The sequence below is a fragment of the Rousettus aegyptiacus genome, unplaced genomic scaffold (genome assembly GCF_014176215.1).
Source record: "Rousettus aegyptiacus isolate mRouAeg1 unplaced genomic scaffold, mRouAeg1.p scaffold_m13_p_4, whole genome shotgun sequence".
Taxonomy (NCBI): Eukaryota; Metazoa; Chordata; class Mammalia; order Chiroptera; family Pteropodidae; genus Rousettus; species Rousettus aegyptiacus.
Window position 1 is genome coordinate 132,677,971 of NW_023416307.1, and position 15,735 is coordinate 132,693,705.

The following is a 15,735-nucleotide window of genomic DNA, read 5'->3' on the forward strand; positions in this document are numbered from 1 at the left end:
ATTGTTTAAAGTTCCTGGTACAGAATTATCTATACATCAAAAAGGCATAGGGTAACACAAAGAAAGAAAAGAATTTTCCTCTTCTATAAAATTAACATTCCAAAAGCTATAAATATCAAAAACTACCAATTTATAGTTGGCTTCCGCCCTTTCTACATTTAGTCAACGATGGTGATATTTTCCAATAGAAAAATTACAAAGAAAATATCTCCCCTTCGATCTTTGTTCTTCTATCAACAAGCATTTTCATTAATAAACCTAAGTTTTTTTGAACATTTATGATGTGCTAGATGTACTTTCTCATTTAATACTCACAGTAACCTTACTACATTCCCATATAATAGAGGAAAAAACGAGACTGAGAAATTAAGTATTTTATCCAAATTAATTCAAATGAGTAAAGTTAAGCCTAATTTTAAACACATGCTCTTTCTAATCTATTCTGCTTCTATTGAGGGTATGTACACATACACTCTCAAGAGCTTTACAAACTATAATACTAGACTGTAAAAGTGATCTTAAAAGACAGATAACTATGATGATTGTGAATAGTTTGAGAAAGGAAGGAATATACTATTTATTGCGATGAAATTCTTAAACAAGTTTTTTTAGATGAGTATTTCAGGGCTAATTTTACCTCCTCACGCATTAAAGCCAGTTTACTTATAAAAACATAAGGAGGAAAAAAACCCCAGCATGAAATAGATTAACACAAGAATGCCAGAATTTAAGAACAAAAACCATCAAATAACAATCTATGAAAAAACTTGTAACCTTAATATAACTTACCAAGATACTAAAATATGCTAACAATTTACATAGTTGTATTTTAAAATATAAAAAAAAAATGTTTTAAGGCCAAATTAAAGACATGGAAGTATTTTACATACAAAAATGATGTTAACTATCTCCACATGGCTAAATCAAAAATATTACCTTAATATCTGAAATACGTGAAAATGATATCACTATAGGAACAATAAACTATACTCTATCTTCTGGGTCCTTGCCCCTCCTCTATCCCTCAAAAAAATCACGAAATCCTTCTTTATATGAATAATTTTAACTTGTTCCAAAGCATCCAGTGTATAAATACTTAGACGTCCAGTTTCTTGTTCTAGGTCAAATTCCATACTTAGGTCTTTCCCAATCAGAAAACAAGCTCCTTGAAGGCAGGGGCTGTTTATTTTCATATTGTTTCCTTCCACGTTCTTCTACGTGTAAATAATTTCACTGAAACAAATTCTATTATGTCATAAGACTCTGGAATAGAGTGGCAAAATTATAAAACACAATAGGGGATTAATATATGTGTACACACACACACATACACTTTTATCAGAAAACACAGGAGGCGTTAAGGTGCAACAAAATGAGTTTTATATCTCTAGTAAGTGAAGGTGACAGGATATAAAACAATGATATGACAGCTAAACTAAAAGCTCAGGAGTCAGCCTACCTAGAGTTCAAATTCTGACTTCATTATTTATTAGCTGTGTCCATGGGCAAGCTACTTAAATTTCCTGAGCCTAAATTTCTTCACACTTATAAAGTAAGAATAATAACCTCCTGAGATTTTAATCTAGAAATATTGTAATAACACAGTGATAGAAAACAGGTTTTGCAGCTAAATTGCACATATTGTAATCCAGTTTCCCATGGGTTAGTTAACCTTTCTGGTAATCATTTCAACATCTATTAAAGGACATTAACACAATCTACTTTATAGTGCTATTCATAGTGAAGTTTAAACATGAAATAAGATAATCTTATTATTATGGATATTAGGGTAGTTGAATGATATCCTTAATGAAACCAGCGAGCAAATAAAGGTCTACTGACAACCTTCCTCAACTGGTGAGGTGATTCAAACTGGGGCTGGAGAAATCACCCTTTCCAGCCCTCTTGAGAGACTGCTAGAAACTAGTCTAACATTCCAGTAACCAGACAAAGAGTTTACTACCTGTTATTGCAGGGGAGGGAGCAGTAAACTTAGGCAAGAAGTGACTACAGGTTTTTTCCGCTCTTCCAGATTCAATGTACTTTACAGTCTAGGGAAAGAGAAAGGTAAAAAGTACTGGCCCATGATCTACTACTACATTAGTAAAGATAGATGAAAAATACTGAGGTAAAATATTTCAATATTTGTTATTAGTTAACAGCACTATATAGCACTGTTTTATATCTTCTACTAAATTAGGCCCCTAACCTCAAGGAACTCATATCTTAAAGGAAAAGAGGCAGGTAAATAATAAGTATTTAAGAAATTTGGAAAAGAGAAAGTACTTATAAAAAAATTACTGACAAAGATTCTGTAAAGTTAAGTTCAACACTGTTTTTTCGTTGTTTTTCAGTTAAACAATGGCAAAGGAATGTGTTTTTTTTCTTGAGGCACTTACTTTTTAGGCCAAATTAGAGTGTTTTATTAAGCCAACAATTTCAACTTTGACTTCATATTTCTATTCTTTATGCTAAAATGTATCCTATCAAAAGCCTACTCCTACTCTTCACAGAATCATGTAATGGTAAATCTCATTTAAACCTTCATTTTACTGATAAAAAGTTAACATCCTAAAAGATTATTTTTAGATTCCTAATTTTGTTACACCAGAACTTTTTTTTACACAAACGACTTTTCTTTTTGCATAGAGACTCAAACCAAAGCTCAACTTACCTTTTACAAATCTGTGAACCCATGCTGATAATCATAGAATAAAATATTTCACTCAAGATGTATTAAGTGACTACTCTGTTCTAAGCTGGTCCCAGAGCATTAAAAAATAAAAAGCTTGTGGTGAATGAGAGTAAGGAAGTAAATTTAAATCATGTTTCAGAATAATTTCTCATAGTTCAAGAATCCTAAACAATATTCTCATCTGCTCATGTACTTTAGAAAAAGTCTTATGAACAGATTTAAAAGGTCAGATTTTCTTGTGAATTAGTAGAGCCACTGCAAAAATATCACACTGCTAACTGCTGAACGAGATGAATTTGAACAGTGTAGGCACGCATGGTCTTTATTTTTTTCTTTTAATAAATACTGTATATGTATTTTCTCCTTCGTAATGACTTTTTTATCTTTTCTCTAGCTTACTTTATTGTAACAAGATGCTTTATAATACATATCACATACAAAATATGTGTTAATTAACTGTTTATGTTATCAGTAAGGCTTCCTAAGGTCAACAGAAGGCTATTAGTTTCGGGGGAGTCAAAAGTTATATGCAGATTTCAACTGGGGGGAAAGGATGCGGTTGGTGCCCCGATTCTTCTTATTTAAAGGTCAACTGTATATTTAAAAAACGATGAATTCAAAATCCTTAATAGATATTTAAATCTCTGCATGTATGTATAAACTAGGCCATTTAAAAAATACTTAATCATATTTCCAAAATAGTTGACAATCAATATTATCTGAAGATCTCAAGTGGTTTGACCCAACTAGTTACAATGGTAATAAATAAATTAAATCTTACATTATTATTATTATTATATAAAGCATACTGTTAACACATATTAGTATTAAATATTATTAATCTGATGTGTTCTTTGCAAAGACCGATATTCGGCATCCATTTTTCACATCTTCCATTCAACTAGAACATTCAGTTTTCAGGTAAGTACAGAGCCTCACAAAACAAAGATTATTCTTTCTCATCCTCTCTTGTAGCTAGGAGCCATATGACAAAGTTCTGACCAGCGTTTTAGCAGAGATGTTATGTGGCGTCCAGAAAACTTAAAAGGACAAATGGCATATCCATCCTGCTTCCTCGGAGTACAGTAGGCTAAAGAGGATCCAGGTCCCTGAGGATTTTGTGGGACAGAACTGCCATAAAAGCCCTGGACTGTCTACTTCCTGACTTTTACAGTGTAGAAAAATAGTTCTGCTTTGTTTAATCATTGTGATTTTGAGTCTCTTTTACTTGGAACTGAACCTAACTCTAAGTGATAATCTTACTCTTCTTTTAGAAATCATTATTCAATGGGCATATATCCTTCTAGCCCCGTTCTTATACTATCCATAATTTAGTACAGTATGGCTACTTAAGTTTTCAATAAATAAAATGAATTACAAACACTAGTTGCAATAAAAACAATTGTAATAGAAACAACAACTGATCAGAAAACAGCTCAAAGAACAATCTGCTATATTATCCTGGGTAAGCAAAGGAAAATCAGTAGAGAGAAAAAGAAACATTTACCACAAAAATTCTCACTAAATTCTCAATCACCATTGGTGAGTTCTATTATTGAGCTCAGCAATATCTAGTCAATCAATGACTCATCCATTTATTCATCATGTACTATGCACCAGGCTTTCCGCTAGGCTGAGGCAACAAAAATTGTGAATAGTCAATCCTTGTTTTAATGGAGTTTACACATGAATAACTATAACTGCAAACTGTGATAAATTATAGAAGCTGAAAAAAAAATTGAAGGGGAAGGAACTAAAGGAAGGTCCATGTGGCTGGAGCAAACACTCATGAAGGACAATGACAAATGGAGATGGAGAAATAGGTAAACTCAGATTACACAGGGCCTTTTAAGCCAAGTTATAAAGTTTGTATTTTTAACTGAGTGATTGAAAAGTCATTAAAGATTTTTAAGCAAGACAGTCATCATGCTTTTCTTTAAAAAATTAAACAGGCTTCAGTATGGAGAATGAATTGAAGGAACAGAAAAACAGAAGCCCAAAGGCTAGTTAGGAAATTACTGCAGTAATCCAAAAGAGTGGTCAATTTGGTCTAGGACACTGCGCACATAAATGGAGAGACTGAGATACATTTTAGAAACTGGATTTACAGGACATGCTTAATAAACCGGATATAGGGATGAGGGAGAAGGCGGTGATCACAATTTCCAGGTTTCTCACTTAAGCAAGTAGAGCTACTAGAGTTTAAGCAATTTGGGCCTTCTTTGGTTTCCAAATTTATAAAATGAGGAAAATGATTTATTATATTATATTTAAGGTCCATTCAAGCGCTGAATCTGTTAACATTTTAATCCAAAGTCTAGAAGTTGCCTAATTCTAAGTGAGTGTAAAAGTATCTAAAGGATGATGATATTTTGGTTCAATCTTCCTCAAACTCCAGTAAACTGAAATACTCTAAAAACCTTTTGGCAAGAATACCCTATTTTTAAAATGTTCACCAAAATTATAGCAGCAACTGAATCAACATGTATTTAATATTTCCATTCTACTATACACACCATGCCGAGAGATTACAAAATGCCATATATCATCTCCGCCTTCACAGACCTTATGCAACTAATGCTTTTTTGAATGACAAAAAAAGGGCAAAGGCAACATATATAAACAAATAAATGGAACTACAGAAAACTAAAAAAGCTTCTGTACAACAACAACAAAAAAATCAACAAAATAAAGGCAACCCATAAAATGGGAGAAAATATCTACAACCCATATATGTGATCAAGAGTTAATATCCAAAATATATAAAAGCTCATATAACTCAATAGCTAAAAAACAAATACAACTGACCCTTGATAACATGAGTTTGAACGGCATGGGTGCACTTATATGCAGAGTTTTTTCAGTAAGTATACAGTTGGCATTCCATATCCCAGGGGTTTGCATCTGTGGATTCAATCAACCACGGATTCTAAACGGTATTTTTGGTCTATGGTTGAGAACCCACAGATGTGAAGGGCTGACTGTGTGCACTGTTCTATGCCATTTTACATAAGGAACTTGAGCATCCCAGGATATGGGTATTTGCAGGGGGTCCTGAAACCAACCCCCTACGGATGCTGAAGGACCTCTAATTAAGTTTTGGGGGACTCAAGTTATAAGAAGAGTTTGGACTGCATCGAGGCCAGTGTCTCTAACCTTCACGTTGTTCAAGGGTCAACTCTAACCTAATTTTTAAAAGGGTCAAAGGACCTAAACAGATTTTTTTTTTCTAAAGAAGACATACAAGTGGCCAATAGGTATGTGAAAAGGTGCTCAACATCATTAATAATTAGAAAAATGCAAAATCAAACCACTATGAGATTTCACTTCATACCTGTTAGGATGGCTATTATCAAAAAAATGAGATGAGAAGTGTTGGCAAGGATACGAAGAAAGGAAACCCTTGTAAGCAGTATTTCTGATCTGCGGTTGGAAATGCCAAAATAGTTTTCAAACCGCAGCTGGTTGAATCCACAAATATGAAACCCACAGATAGCAAAGACTAACTGTACTAATTAAGAAAAAAATCTTCAAATAAGTGGACTTGCATAGTTCAAAACCATGTTGTTCAAGAGTCAACTAGACTATACTTGCCACTATTTCAGTCATTGGTAAGAGTGCAGCATATAAATTTATTATTGTCTTTTTAAAAATTTTTGTATTTAAATTAGTTTCATGTATATAGTACATTGGTTAGACATTTATATAGTTCATAAGATCACCCCAATTGCTCCCTCCCTCCCCTCCCCTGGCCCTCTACCTAGCCATCATATCAATGCTGCTTCCCATGCCCGTGACCAGCTATGAACTACTAATTTGTACTTCTTTAACCCTCACCCCATTCTCCCACCCCCCTAACCTCCTCCCCTCTGTCCGTCACCAAATTGTCCCTATATTTGTGAGTCTGTTTTTGATTAGTTTGTTCTGTTCCTTAGATTCCGCATATAAGTGAAATCATATGGTATTTATCTTTCTCTGATTTACTTCACTCAGCATAATAACCTCTAGGTCCATCCATGTTGTTGCAAATGGCAGGATTTCATTTTTTTAATGGCTGAGTAATATTCCACTGTATATATAAACCACAATTTCTTTATCCAATCATCTGTTGATGGGCATTTAGGCTGCTTCCATATCTTGGCTATTGTAAATTGTGCTGCCATAAATATTGGGGTGCAGGATCTTTATGAATTATTGTTTTGCATTTCTTTGAATAAATACCCAGAGGTGCAATTGCTGGGTCTAAAGGCATAACCATTTTTAATTTTTTTATTACTTACTATTATTATTTATGCCTACAGCACCTGGTCTTCCTAGGTGGTCTCCCATCCAAGTATTAACCAGGCCCGACCCTGCTGAGCTTCCGAGATCAGACATTGGGCTTGTTTAGGGTGGCATGGCTACAGACCATAGACCGTGGCTCCACTGGGGCATGACCCTAGGACCTTCTCTGTGTAAAGCAGATATGCTAACAGTTACACTATGGAACCATGTCCCCATTTTTCCACACTGGTTTACAAATCTGCAATCCTGCCAACGATGTATGAGGGTTCCCTTTTCTCCACATCCTCGCCAACACTTGTTGTTCTTTGATTTATTGATGATAGCCATTCTGACAGGTGTGAGGTGATATCTCATTGTGGTTTTAATTTGCATTTCTCTAATGGTTAGTGACCTTGAGCATCTTTTCATGTCTATTAGCCACCTGTATTTCCTCTTTGGAGAAGTATCTGTTCAGGTCTTCTGCCCAGTTTTTAATTAGATTGTTTGTTTTTTTGTTGTATAAGTTCTTTATATATTTTGGATATTAATCCCTTACTAAATGTATCGTTAGCAAATTATCTTCTCCCAAACAGTCAGTTGTCATTTTGTTTTGTTGATGGTTTCCTTTGCTGTACAAAAACTTTTTAGTTTGATGTAGTCTCATTTGTTTATTTTTTTCTTTTGTTTCCCTTGCCTGAGGAGATATATCTGAAAAGAAATTCCTGTTAGTAACATCAGAGAGTTTACTATGTTTTCTTCTAGATGTTTTATGGTTTCAGGTCTTACATTTAAGTCTTTAATCCATTTTACATCTGCCTTGTATATGGTTTAAGATGGTCCAGCTTTTATTTTTGCATGTATCTGTCCAATTTCCCCAACACCATTTATTGAAGAGACTGTCTTTACCCCCCTGTATATTCTTACATCCTTTGTCATATATTAAGTGAGTATATAGACGTGGATTTATTTCTGGGCTCTCTACTCTGTTTCATTGATCAATGTATCTTGTTTTTATGCCAGTACCATGCTGTTTTGATTACTGTAGCCTTGTAGTATAGTTTGCTATCAGGTAGTGTGATACCTTCAACTTTGTTCTTTTTTCTCAAGACTGGAATGGCTATTCGGGGTTTTTTATGGCTCCATGTAAATTTTAGGATTATTTGTTCTAGCTCTCTGAAAAATGCCATTTCGTATTTTGATAGGGATTGCATTGAATCTATAGATTGCTTTGGGTAGTATAACCATGAACGTCGTATATACTTCCATTTATTTGTTATCTTCTTTAATTGCTTTTTTCAATGTCTTTAATTTTCTGAAAACAGGTCTTCTATCTTCATGGTTAATTTGATTCCCAGGTATTTTATAGCTTTCGACACAATTGTAATTGGAATTGGTTTCTTAATTTCTCTTTCTGAAAGTTCATCATTGATGTATAAAAATTAAATTTATTAGTATTAATATATAAAGATACTTCCTAACATTCATCCTCTAAAAAAAGATGGCTTTTATAAAGCTATCCATATATTTCATTGTTGCTACTTTTTTCTCCTTTAATTTATTGGAAGGGTGGTTTTTCAAAGAAACTGATGGTCTGCTAACTAAAAAACATCAAAATTTACTCTTAATGATAGTATGGAGAAAACGGTTGAAATACTAGAACAATTTGTAATACAAAAATAATAGTACCCAAATATAATAGCTACCCAAAGTGTAGGCAACCGCCATCTAACAGAAGTATAAAGTGAGCCACATATGTAATTTTAAAATTTCTAGTAAACATACTTTAAAATGGTAAAACATTTTAAAAAGGTAAAATAAATTATAACAGCACTTTATGTAATAAAATTGTTGATCCTTGAACAATGCAGGGTTAGGGGCGTCGACCACTTCCTCCCCCAATCATGTGCACAGTCGAAAATCTGAGCCTAAGTCTTACTCCCCAAAAACTTGAGTTGTCCTTCAGTATCTGCAGGGGGTTGTTCTAGGAACCCTCACAGATACCAAAATCCTTAGATGCTGAAGTCCCTTATATAAAATGGCGTAGAACAATGCGTACAGTTGGATCTCTGCATCCACGAATTCCCAACTGCGGATCGAAAATACTGTTTATAATTTATCGTGGTTAAATCCAAGAATGTGAAACCCAGGGCTACAGAGGGCCGACTATATAATGGAAAAAAAAATATCACACATAAATAAGGAGACCCACAGAGTTTAAACCTGTGTTGTTCAAGAGTCAACTATACATCCCAAATATTTTTATTTCAGCATGTAATCAATCTAAAGAGTTTTGAGGACATACATACAGGTGCTCAAGTTGTTTCGAATACACTTAAACATTTTCCAATAATTATGCCAAATATTTTTTTATTTAAATTAAACAATTCAGAATTTTCACTTCCTCAGCTACATTAGCTAGCCACATTTGACTAGTAACTATTATACTGGATGACATTGGCTTAGACCTATAGGAACATACTTTTTAACAGTTTAACTGTTCTAGACAGAAATCTAAAATATGCTATCTACATTACTGTCTTACAAAAAGTATAGTATAGATTTTCATAGTGGCTCATAGTCAATATCAATACACACTGTTAGACTGTTCTAAAGTTAACTACATTAGAAGTTAACAGCCATAGTTCACTTTTTCTAAAATATTTGTCATAACTTGAATGGTTCACTATCTTTTATTTCCTTTATCTTGTCCCTCAAAACACAAGATAGAATAGGAAATCCATGGACAAACTGATCCATCAACAATACACAGACCTATTTTTGTGAGAAATCCACAAACTAGCTAAGGGACTTCTACACCCCTGGAGTGTACAAAACCAGCCACATTGAAGGCTGCAGTAAAATTTGACACACCCACTTGCTATAATCCCTACTTCTGGCACGGTGTCATACAATTGGCAAGAAACGCCCCCGCAACACACTTCTTCTTGGGAAGGCAAGTAGAGGACTGAACCATATGTCTAACACTGTAATTTGGGTGGGGGGTGTACACGAGAAACTGGCTTCTGTCTTGCCTGTCCCAAGAGTGCTAATGGGGCTCAACATCCTCTAGAAGCCTGGCGGCTGCTAGAACAAAGAAGGCATTTTGGTCTACCATGCAGGCATTCACTATAGCACTCCCTCCCCACCCCCGCAACTTAATGAAGAGGAAGTAGATCCCAGTTTTTTCCTAGGGAAGAAAAGAGCTGGACCACATATCCAATGGTTCAGTTTTTCTGGGGGCTGCTCAAGGGACTGGCTTCTGTTTCACCTGTCGCAGAGCACTGATGAGGCCTGACATATTCTAGATGCTTGCAGGCCACTGAGAACAAAGACAGTAGTGTGGACTAGCAAAGAATCCTCCTACTTCCCAGCTCAACACGGAACAAGCAGTGACAAACCCCTAGATCCTTGGGAAGGACACAGTTGGACCATGTGTCCAACATTATAACATTTCCAGGGGCTGTCAGAGAGACTAGCTTCTGTCTCCACTGTATCGGATTGCTGATGAGATCTAACAAACTGTAGATGGCTGGGACTACTAAGAACAAAGATGGTGGTTAGGGCCAATGCAAAGGTTTAAGAGGGCCCCAGCATCTATAGCCAGGCTAACTGGTTAGAGTTATCCTTTGTATTAGGCTAGTTCATGAAGACTGAATGAGGTAGCTGTTTTTACTAATGCACATATTCCAACACAAAGAGTTAAGGATAATGAAGAAATTGGGAAATATGATCCAAACAAAAGAACAAGATAAAGCTCCAGCGTCAGACCCAAAATATATATATATATATGAATTATCTGACAGAAAATGTAAAATAGCAAAATGTTCATTGAGATCAGAACAATACATGAACGAAGTAAAAATTTCAACAGATAGAAAATTTATAAAACATCCAACAGAAATCCTGAGCTGAAGAATACAATTAACTGCACTGAAAATTTCATTAAAGGGATTCAACATCAGAGTTGATCATGTAAAAGAATGAACCAATAAATGCAAAGATTTCAAATTAACCAGTCAGAGGAACAGGAAGAAAAAAAACCCAAAATCATGAAGAAAGCTTAAGGGACTTATGGGTCACCATCAAGTAGACCAATATATATATATTACAGGATTTGCAGCAGAAAGTCCAGAAAGCTTATTCAAAGATATAATGGCTCCAAATTTCTGAAGTTTAGAGAGGGCAATGGACATCCAGATCCAGGAAGTCCAACAGACCAGGGGTCCCCAACCACTGGGCCACGAACCAGTAATGGTGTATGGCCTGTTAGGAACTGGGCCACAAAGCAGGAGGTGAGCAGCAGGTGAGTGAGCGAAGCTTCATCTCTATTTGCAGTCACTCCCTAGCACTAGCATCGCTGCCTCAGCTCCACTTCGGAAGACTGGGCATTAGAGTCCCATAGGAGTACTGGTCTCTGGTGCCAAAAAGGTCGGGGACTGCTGCAAAAGACTCCCAAAAAGATAAACCAAAGAAATCCACACCAAGACACATTAAAATCAAATTGTCAAAAGAAAAAAAGCTACTCGAAACTAATTTAAATAAATATATTTTTTTAAAAGCAGGATACAATACGGTATATTGAAAAAAAAAAAAAAAGTAAAAAGAAAAAAAAGGAAAAAAGACCAAGAAGTTCGAACCAGCAAGAGAAAAGTGACTTGTTGTGTGCAAGGGGATAGCTTGGCAGAACTTTGTAGGCCAAAAGGGAGTGGGATGATATATTCAAAGTGCTGAAAGACAAAAACAAACTGTCACTCAAGAGTAATACATGTGGCAAAACTGTCCTTCAAAAATGAAGGCAGTAACTTCCCCAGACAAAAGCTGAGCTCATCACCGCTAGAACAACTTTATAGGAAATGATAAAGGCAATTCTTCAAATTGGAATGAAAGGGTACTAAATAGCAACAGGAAAACATAAGAAAATATAAAACTTGCTGGTAGAGGTAAATATACAGACAAATACAGAATAGTTTCATACTGTAGTGTAATGTATAAGTAATTTTGAATTCTAGTTTAAAAGTTAAAAGATGGATTTAAAGTAACTATAAAAAGATGTTAATGGACACACAATTTAAAAAACTGTAAATCGTAACTTCAATAACATAGTGTAGTTTTTGTATGAGATTGAAGTTGTCAGCTTAAAATAGACTGCTATAATAATAAGTTGCTTTTATGTATGCCCCATTGTTATGTAAACAAAATATCAATAGAAGAAACAACAGAGAAAGGAATAAAAAGCTTATCAATGCAAAAATCAATGAAAGAAAAAGAAAGACAGCAAGACAGAGGAGGAACAAAAGAACTACAAGACAGGAAGGAAAAAAGTCAATAGTAACTCCTTCCCTTCAACAATTACTTGAAATATAAATGGATTAAAACTTAAGCACTCAAAAGACATAGGCTGAATGTCTAAAAAAACAAAATCCGACTATATTTTTCCTACAAGAAACTCACTTTAGATTTAAAGACCCACATAGGCTGAAAGTGAAGAGATGTAAATAGATATTCCACACAAACAGTAATGCAAAGAGAGCAGGGATGACTAAACTTACATCAGATAAAACAGATTTTAAGTCAGAAACTGTCACGACAGGAAAAAAAAGGACATTACATAATGACAAAAGATCCATTTTATCAGGAAGATATAACAGTTTTATATATATACAGCCAATATCAGAACACCTAAATATGTAAAGCAAACACTGACAGAATTGAAGGAATACGATAATAGTAGCAGATTTCGATATCCCACTTTCAATAATAAATAGAGAACCTGGACAGAAAGTCAACAATGAAAGAGTGAGCTTGCGCAAAACTATACATTAAATGAACTTAACAGATATTTACAAAACATTCCACCAAACAGCAGAAGAATATACATTTTTCTCAAGCACACACAGAACATTCTCCAGAACAGATGGTATCTTAGGTCACAAAACAAATTTGAATAAATTTAAGAAGACTGAATTCATACCAAATATCTTTTCTAACCACAATGGAATGAGACTAGTAATTCACAGCAGAAAGAATACTAGAAAATTAGTAAATATGTGGAAATTAAACAATATACTTTTGAAGAATGGATCAAAGAAGAAATCGAAAGGGAAATTAGAAAATATCTTGAGACTACAATGAAAACACAGCATACTAAAATATGTATCAAAAGCAGGACCAAGAGGAAAATTTATAGTAATAACACCTACATTAAAAAAGGAAGATCTCAAATAACCTAACTTTATACCTAAAGGAACTAGAAAAAGAACAAACTAAGCCCAAAGCTAGCAAAAAGAAGGAAATAATATAGATTAGAGCAGAAATAACCACAATACAGAATAGAAAAACAAGAGGGGGAAAAAAATTCAACAAAACTAAGAGTTGGTTCTTTTAAAAAGACAAAGGTTCTTGGACGAGCTTTTAGCTAGACTAAAAGATAACTGAAATAAATAAAATCAGACATGAAAGAGGAGTTATTACAATTGATGCCAAAGAGCGGGGAGGAAAGGACCATGAAATACTACTATGATTAATTACACACCAACAAACTGGGCAACCTAGAATAAATGGGTAAATTCCTAGAAACATACAAACAACTAAGACTGAATCATGAATAGAAAATATGAGCAGACCTATAACTATTAAGGAGACTGAATGAGTAACAAAAACCTCCCAACAAAGAAAAGCCCAAGACCAGATGGCTTACCTGGTGAATTCTACCAAACATTTAAAGAATTAATGCTAACCCTTCTCACACTTTTCCAAACAAATTGAAGAGGAAGGAACACTTACAAACTCATTTTATGAAGCCAGCATTACCCTGATACCAAAGTCAGATAAAGGCACTACAAGAAAAGAAAATTACAGGTCAATATTCCTGATGAACACAGAGATAAAAATTCTCAACAAAATACTAGCAAACTACCAATCATCTCAGTAAACATAGAGAAATCATTTGACAAAATTCAACACCCTTCATGATAAAAAGTTACAACAAATTACAAATACAAGGAAATTACCTTACCATAATATAGGCCACATATAAAAATCTCAAAAAATTCAATGGTAAAAGACTGAAAGCATTTCTTATAAGATCGAGAACATAGTGAGTGTGCTCGCTCATTATTTCTTTTTAACACAGTACTGGAATTCCTGAATAGATTAATTAGACAAGAAATAAATGCCATCCAAATCAGACAGGAAGAAGTAAAACCATTTCTCTTTGCGTATGACATGATCTTACGTAGAAAATTCTTAAGACTCCACACTCACCTACTCAACCAGGCCCCCACTTCAAAATGTTAGAACTAATTAATGAATTCGGCAAAGGTGCAGGATATAAAATCAACAAAAATCAGTTGTTTTTATATAAGAACTATCTGAAAAAATTAAGAAAATCTCATTTATAGCATCATAAACAATAAAATACTTAAGAATAAACTAAGAAGGTTAAAGACCTGTAAACTGAAAATTACAAAACACAGCTGTAAGAAATTAAAAATAACAAATAAATGAAAAAAAAAAATCCTGTGTTCATGGATGGAAAGACATAACATTGTCCAAAGAAAGAGAAAGATAAAGGAAATGGGAATAACTGAAAAAAAAAAAAAAAAAAAACAGATGAAGATCACACTATTGCCTTAAAAGGGTGGGGGGTGGGGAGAGGGAGTCTAGAATTAAGGTGGAAATCTTGAGTTATGAGGAAAGGATCTTTGTCTTCAGAAATAGGGGGGAAGGGTTGATGTGGGTAAGTTATAAGTGGAAGAGAAAGGATAAAGGAGTAGGAGTGAGTGTTTAGCAGTTGAAAATAATGGGTTGTGGGGTCTAGGCTAGATATACAAATATAAAAGTGAAGGCAGTTGCAGTGCATTAGACAAGTTAGAAGATGTATGTGGTCACTGAAATATGTGGTTAGAGCCCAGACAGAAAAAAGATCACTGGTATGGATGCTGTTAAATTGGAAATTATGATGCTCAGAGTGTTACTTACAAAAAAAAATCACCTAGATGACTGAGACAATTACAATCCCAAAGTAGAACTGAGGAGAGATATTTGAGAGACAACAGCAATAAGAAAGAGAAGGCTCACTTAGCTAGATGGTTATATGCTTCGAAAGAAGGAAGGTTTTTATAGGTAGCTAGACTAGTAAAATTTTAATAGCTATAATGGAGGACTAGAAAAATGCTGGCTCTGCACCTCTCCCTCCTCCCAACACACACACACACACACACACACACACGCACACGCACATGCACACGCACACGCACACAGGCATTCCTCAAGACATACTGGCTGTGAGCAAAAGAACAGTTACCACTTGAGAAGACAGTGCTGGAGAACCATGTGCTTATGAAAGTATTTTGAGTTTCAGTTAACACAGGAGATGGAACAGGCTTTCTAGGAAGACTGTAGGTTCAAGAGTTATATATGAGAATTTAAGGTCTAAATGAATATTTAAATAATTGTTTTCAGATCTGAATCTTGAAATTATTTCCTTCCTTTGAAAGTATGCATGCAAAAAAAATGTTAAGCTCATTGTAACAATACATACAGATAGTTTTCTAAAATATACCCAATGTGCCAAAACTAAGGGAAGAAAGGGGGGAAAAAACTACTCTGCTATCAAGTTTGTAGTATTGTATTTAAGCAATATTTGTGAAAGGTTATTTTCTTCAAAATTTTGATTATCTCAAAAGGTAGTTTAAAATTAAGCAAAAGTATTCAGCATTCAGACTGAATTGAAGGCCAGACTGATTTAGAGCTTTTTGAGTTGTGTTACTTTCAAA

The 15,735-nt window shown here is 34.5% G+C and overlaps 1 protein-coding gene across 1 annotated transcript in view; it reads right to left on the minus strand.

Annotated features, from left to right (window-relative positions):
* The window catches only part of ANKRD28 (ankyrin repeat domain 28), a 153,007-nt gene that overhangs the window by 95,666 nt on the left and 41,606 nt on the right, over positions 1-15,735 (minus strand). The gene's annotated exons all lie outside the window — the stretch shown is intronic.